We start from the raw sequence: 6260 nt of genomic DNA on the forward strand, positions 1-6260 counted from the left end.
AAGACATTTACATTGTTACTCTCTGTGCATCTCTGTCCAATTTCTTGTTTTGGGATGTAAGAACCTGGACCCTCTCTAGATGTACCCACCACACCCCAATACCCACCGTCATCACTGGTCCACCAATTCAAGAAACGAGCAGTAATGCAAAGTAGGAAATGTAATCACTGTGGCCGCAGTAGAAAGAGGAAGAGACATGAAGATCTCCCAAGTCCTCTTTGGGAATACTGACATGAGCTTTAGGTTAAAGCAGAGAACTGGCGCGGAAGAAATGGAACTATGTATAATGAAACAAACCCGGCCAAGGAGCAGCCTCGTCCTCGTAGATCATTGCCCTCCTCTTAAAAACAAACAAACAAAAAAAAAGAAAAACAAAAAAAAACCGGCCTGTCCTGGGAGACTTTGTTGCTCCTAGAATCCAAGGTGACCTCAGGTCAGGACAATGACTTTTCTCTGAGATTTCAGCCTTGAAGGTGGGATGAGATACGTTCATCAGTACACCAAACAAGGCAGAGATGCCAAGGTTTCATCCTGGGGTTTGTGGCTTTGTGGGTCCAAGTGGGAACTCCGTGCTATTCAGCTAAAGTCTCCAAGAACCTGTTATGGCCTCAGCTGTACAGGGACATCTGGGGCGGGGCCAGGGAGGCTGTGCCTCTGCAGCCTATCCCAGCCCTGGGAGTATGGAAGCCCAAGGTTGCCTATATAAATACTGTTCACCCAAAGGGCAGCTCCCTAGAGGCTTCATGGTAGCCGTGACCATGATTACCACCTAAGCACTGATACCTGGTGACATCCTGGTTCATTTTCAGTAGCTCCGTGAGCAGAAACTGACCAGCCTGAGCTGTTCTTACTTCTTGCTCCCACAGCGTGCCTGGGCCACTGGGAGCCGATTCATTGCACGTAATCAAGAGGCTCCTGCCCCACCCCCACCCCCAGTCCAGCTGCTCATATCCAGAGAGAAGAGAGAAGCTTCCTGCCCTGCATCTGTCCCCTTGGGTGAGAACCAAGAAACCTTTAGGACTTGACCTTATTACCTGGACTCCCTGTCATGGCCACCCCAGAATAAGAACCTCCTAGAGTGCTCAGGCCAAAACCAGTGCTGGGGGACACGGTTCAGTCACCACCTGACACAGGTGTGAAATGTGCCCCCCTCCGCAGGAGACTGCTGTGGGCCTGAGGGGGCCAGATCGCGTGCCGCACTATTTTCCCAGCTGAGCGTGACTCCAGGCTTCTAAGCAGGCCTGAGAGATAGTGACAGAAAAGATATTTGCTTTCCAGGGTTCCTTCAAGCAACCAACCCAAGGACCAGGCTAGATGGGCCCCAGCCGGGATGCTGCCTCTGCAATAGTGTCAAACACTCCCTGCAGCGGTGCCTGTGGAACTGCAGGCCCCAGTCCCTCTGTCTTCGTGACATTGTCAGTCCAAATAGGGGACTAAAGTCACCCAAATTATCACATTACAGAAAAAAAAAATAAGGCCAGGGCAACTGTGCCTCCATCCAGGGGAACGCGTTACTTAGCAGTCTGCAGCTTGCTCCGCATGCAGAACTACTGGCCTTGGGACCTGGGGCCTGGAAAAGTATAAAACAATCAGCATGGCCCTTCGTGACAGTGGTGATTGTGTCAGGAGAATAGGGCAGAAAGGTAGGTCCGCATTAGTGTTTTAAAGAAATCCTCTTGGTAGAGAAAACCTGAACCTATCCCGTCCAAAACCAACTCATAGCAGATCCTCAAAGAGCGCACTGGCACCATTGAGCTTCTGACCTTTCTTCAAACTCTGGCCCATCTTTTCCCCCAGAGATGCTTTCTTCCTTAATAAACTGTCTCTGCTTCTACTACTATTCACACGTCCCTGTGCCATTTCTTTTCCCAGGAAACAAGAACCTGGAAATCCCAGTGAGCGCTGATCAGATGTCAGTATCTGCCAGTAGCATGATGGCCCTGTTACCAGTGCCAATGCTAATCAGCGAAGACCACTCAGGAGGCCTTAGCAGCAGCAACGCCTGTCTGCTACTTGCTGGCGGAGGTATCTGAACATGGTCGAAGGGTCCTGGCCAGCCGGAGAGATGAGCCCGAGGTGCGACTGGCAGGAGCTGGCAGCGGCTCTACCACTGAGCCGCATTCTAGCTGTGCTAGCCCTTGAGCTGTGTGAGGCGATTAATGTCTGAAGAAACTGATTTCTGCCCTGGACTGAGCGCCAGAGTAGGGCTGTTGGATGGCAGGTACTCTGGGGTCTTTGTTGAGCAGGTGGAATGAAGGGAGGTTTGTGCCATCGATGAACAGCAGGGTACAGATCTTCCTGTGGGTCAGAGTGGGCACTGTCTGTGTGTCGCTTCCTCTTCTGCCTTGTTCCATTGCATGCTGAGAAACTATGGCGGCCAGCGGCAGAAGGCCTGGGAGCTGGGCTATGGACATGGTGCCAGCTGGGAACGGAAGACTTGGACCATCTCAGGCAAATGGGGAGGGAGCATCTATCTGGCATGTCAGCTTCCCACGGTGACATCTGTGCTCTTCCTGGGACCCTGACCGGGTGCTCACCCGTTATCCTCTTGGGTTAGAGTGAGACCACTGGCCTAGAAGTCTGCAGACCAGTTGCTTTGGTTCTGGTAGCAGCTTGCCAAGCCAGGGATGGGGGGTTGGGGGTGGGGGTGTGTCTCTATCAGCACTGGCCAACCTTTTCTATAGCGGGCTAGATAGGAAACATCTTGTCTTATTTGTAACTAATCGGCTTTGTACTTGCGGACTGAGAACAACCATTCCTCACAAATCAACAGATGCCTTTGAGATCCAACAGACAGCAACTTGCAAAGGAAGCCAGGAGAAGTTCCCCGGGCTGGTCCAAAGGTCCACCGGAGACCTCAGGCAGATGCCTTTCAGCAGGTCATGGGCTCTTCTACTTGTATTTTAGTGCTGCAAGAGGTCAAGTTCCAGGTTGCTAAAAAAGGACAAGGCCAAGCCCTGCCTTTTTCCAGATCAGCTTGGCAAGGGTAAGGAGGGTTGGGCTTGCAGAGAATTTGACCCCTAACAAGGTCCGGGATGGCCGTATACAAATTTCACTACTCTCTGGACTGAGGCTAACACAGGTGAGTCCTGTCCTTGGCTCAGCATGGCCACAGCCAGCTCCTTATCCTAATGACCTCAGCTCTAGGACACAGGTAGGATCAACAGCACATATTTTGCCCATAGAGGGCAAGTTCAAAGTGTCTTCAATAGAGAGATTGTGTGGAAATAAGAGATGAGGGGAATCTATGCACCAACCGTGAACTGTGGGAGGGACACATCTTGGGTGTGACTTCTATCATGTGTCCATCAGCAAGCTACGTCCATCCCAGGGAGGACAGTGGTGATACTTAGGAAAGAAAAGGCCCTGGGGCATGGAGATGCCTTGAGGGAAGCCACCCTATAGCACAGGGACAAAATGAAAAGGGTTTGGGGACCCCTGTGCTCTGTGAGCCATGGACCCTCAGATAGCAGCTCCCTACTCCCAGCAAGAACTGCTAAAGTCAGGAGATCGCCAGCTCTTGCCTTGTTAGGGACGCCTGAAGGAAGAGCGGAGTCCAGATGTGAGTCTCAGCAGGCAGAGGCGTGGAGGAGCTGCAGGGAGGTGGGTCTCATAACCCCAGTTACGCTTTCTGAAAAGACGGCAGGGTAGCAATGTCTACAGGTAAGCAGAGGCAGGTGGCGACTGTGGAGGATAAGGAAGCAGCGATGTCCAGGTCATGACAAGCAGCTTGACCAGGCACTTCATGTTGGGATTAGGACTGCAAGTCTGCAGGCTAGAGGCTGAGGCCACAGCCAGTTCAGCCTGTTGCTCTGGGTTGTACTGTACACTGAACACAGAGAAATGAGGAAACAGGTGCGGATAGAGTTGGAGGGGGATCAAAAAGATACCTCTCTTGATGGGGGAGGGGAGGCCACCCGTAGCATCAGGGCCTGCCCTGCCTCCCTAGAGGGTCCTTCTTGTGTCCATGATGCTCCGCATGCGTTTAAACCCCGATTCACCCATGCAGGAGCATCAACACATTAAATTGGAGGCTTCACCAGCACCTCCAGAACACGATGCACTGAAACCACAGTATTAGAGATGAACAATCCTGAGGAGGTATTTAGCCCATGGGATAGAGACAGTTGGAAAGTCCGGGTTCCAAGTAAAGCCAAACAAAGGACTGACACCAAGGCAGGCTGGTGGCTCTTCTGATGCCTGGAGCCCAGTGGAGATGCCAGCAAAAGCCAGGCTCAGGGGAAAAAAACAAACCCTTGTTCTGGCAGCTGGGATGTAAGCGCATGTTGTGTTGTGAAGCCCACCAGGATGAAGTGCGGTTTCAGAAGGAAGGGTTTTCTCAAGACAGCATAGGGCAACAGAGAACTGTCAGTGGGCTTTGGAGGAACTGTGTTAGCTTTTCTCCGTAGTGCTAGAATCTTCCACACGACACTCAAGCCTGTGGCCAAAGACTTGGAGGAAATGACAGGTCTGTCCTCCCAGGATAGAATATCCATGCTAAATGGATGGTAGCTCCTGTCAGGCAGTCTCCGTGACCAAATGGACAGTGTGAAGTGTCATCTCTACATCAGGGAATCAGGAAAAGGATGCAGACCCCCTCACTCAGAGGCTACTATCCCTGAGTAATCATTCAGGGAGATGAGAACGTTCTTCCCTCTGATGCAGACTTGGTCCCTCTTGATGTCAAATTCTGACCGTAGTTGAGCTTATGCGTGACTGTGTTCAGTCTTACGATAGCCTTACCCAACAACAGTGTGGAGAAGGTGGACAGCACTCAGGGTGGCATGGTCAGCCAGCAGGGCTTCTCTGTTCTTGTCACTGGACCACAGCTCTAGCCCTGCCTGGGAGGAAGCAGAATTCTAAACGGTCCACTGTGGGCAGTTGTAACTGTCAGTGGGTGTGGCCAAGCATGGCGAAAGGTGAGAGTGGTGGAAGGCTTAGTGAGGTCATGGGTGAGAGGTGAGAGCTGGGCATCTAAAGCCAGGAATAGGCAGAGGTTTGGGTGGCAAAGCACACAGAGCAGGCAAGGACAGTCAAAATCTTGGAAAATCTTGGGTGCAGGGCTGGCTGAGAAGGCTTACGTCCAACTTGGAAACATCCTGGTGGCCCTGTCCTACCCATAGGAATGCCCTGAAGTGTGTTTAATAACCCTGGCTCTGAGAGCTGTCACTCATGTGACAGCGGGGGAGACAAGTGGGAGAGACCATCTGTCACTCAAGGACTCACCCAAGATGAAGTTCAGGATAAAGACTGAGGAATCAAAGCCCATGGCCATACCTCCTGTCACCAACGTGCCAGTAACGGGGAGCTTCATCATGCACTGCTCCCCAAACCTTTACCACACACACCTGATCATGCACATACTAGTCTTGTGTCAGGGGTGAGCCCATTGCTTGCTCCACAGAGCAGCCCCATGCAATCACGTCTGTGGCATCCCTAACTGGTCCCAAGGGGAGGAGTGATCACAGCTAACTCCGGACTCCCCTCCAGACAAGTTGCATTTGGAGTTGCTTTCTGCAGATCTAGGGCTTCACCTCGCTTTAGAGTGCATGTGTGTGATCACCCCATGTTCCTCCATGACAGCCTTATGAAGTCAAGTTAGGGCAACGACATAGTTGGTTCATGAGAGTGGGGACTTCTGGGTCAGTGGACGCTCTCCGAACCACTCACACCATGTAGAAATCAAATAAAAAGCTAATAGAATCCATATTCATTTTTAAGATTTATTTATTTTTGCCTGGCAATCTTGTCTGCTTCCATTTTCCAGGAGGATCTGTATATGTTTTTCTTTGGGTTCACCTTGTTATTTGGCTTCTCTAGGATCATGAACTATAGGCTCAATGTCCTTTGTTTATGGCTAGAATCCACTAATGAGTGAGTACATACCATATTCATATTTTTGGGTCTGGGTTATCTCACTCAGGATAATGTTTTCTATTTCCAGGCAAAAGTTGGGAGCATAGGGGTGGGAGTTGTGTGGGGGGAAGAGGAGAGGGGGAGAGAGAAGGAAGAAGGGAAGGATCGAGGAGAGCTTGGGGGAGTGGGATGGTTGAGATGGAGGAAGGACAGATACGGGAGCAAGGAAGAAGATATCTTAATTAAGTGAGGCATTGTGGGGTTGGCAAGAGGCTTGACTCTAGAGGGGTTCCCAGATGTCCACAGGGATGTCCCCAGCTAGGACCTTGGGCAGTGGAGGAGAGGGTGCCTGAATTGGCCTTGTCCTGTATAGTCAGACTGATGAATACCTTGAATATCACCAT

The 6260-nt window shown here is 51.2% G+C and overlaps 1 long non-coding RNA gene across 1 annotated transcript; it reads left to right on the top strand.

Moving 5' to 3' along the window:
* The first annotated feature begins 862 nt into the window (after nt 1-862).
* Nucleotides 863-5709, top strand: LOC146896103 (uncharacterized). Its single transcript, XR_015737727.1, has 2 exons — nt 863-996; nt 1873-5709. It is a non-coding gene; the product is annotated as an uncharacterized LOC146896103 (long non-coding RNA).
* Nucleotides 5710-6260: the final 551 nt, after the last annotated feature.

The sequence above is a fragment of the Myodes glareolus genome, chromosome 1 (genome assembly GCF_982192425.1).
Source record: "Myodes glareolus chromosome 1, mMyoGla1.1, whole genome shotgun sequence".
In the NCBI taxonomy this organism is placed as follows: Eukaryota; Metazoa; Chordata; class Mammalia; order Rodentia; family Cricetidae; genus Myodes; species Myodes glareolus.